This window comes from Poecilia latipinna, unplaced genomic scaffold (assembly GCF_001443285.1).
Source record: "Poecilia latipinna isolate Pla-1442-1.1 unplaced genomic scaffold, P_latipinna-1.0 Scaffold4415, whole genome shotgun sequence".
Classification (NCBI taxonomy): Eukaryota; Metazoa; Chordata; class Actinopteri; order Cyprinodontiformes; family Poeciliidae; genus Poecilia; species Poecilia latipinna.
The window spans coordinates 23,460-24,128 of NW_015117031.1; positions in this window are offsets into that span (position 1 = coordinate 23,460).

Below are 669 nucleotides of genomic sequence, written 5' to 3' on the forward strand. Positions count from 1 at the left end.
GCTAAATAATGCAAAGAGTCAAAATAAAACCTCTCAACATTGACAAAAAATTCAAGCATAAAACTATACATTCAAAGAAAAATACAGGTTCCTTTACAATAAACAATCCTGAGTTACTGAATGAAACTTCCTGATAGCGTGGCTAGCTTATTACTGCTAGCTCTGAGTGGCTGTTTCTGACTGAGCGGAGCAATTATGCAGATCAGGGAGGAGGCACAGAGCTCGATTATTTTTTCAGAGATTATCTGTCCAGGGCTTAAAGAGCTCCGGCCGGGGGCCAGATTTCCGGCTTTTGACCAAACGGTCCACCTCAACCAATCTTCATGGCCCGCCTCAACCAAACTGTAGTCTCCGGGCTTAAAGAGCATAGACATAATATAAGAATATTAGCCAAACACACACGGCCCCTATAAGCAACACTTCCTTCCCTACCTGACCTTCTCTGACTCAACACTTACTGATCTCTCCATCCTCATGCTCTGATCGTCTGTAGCAGCTGGAGGAATCAGTAAGACCTACAAGCCTGTCCTGCTTCAGCTGCACTCTGCTGGTCATACTAGAATGGGGAATTAGGAGAACACCAAATTAATTTAATATCATAACAGCAAAAGGCATGTTACATGTAATTCGGAATAAAACTAAGTACAAGACACACACACACACCAAATA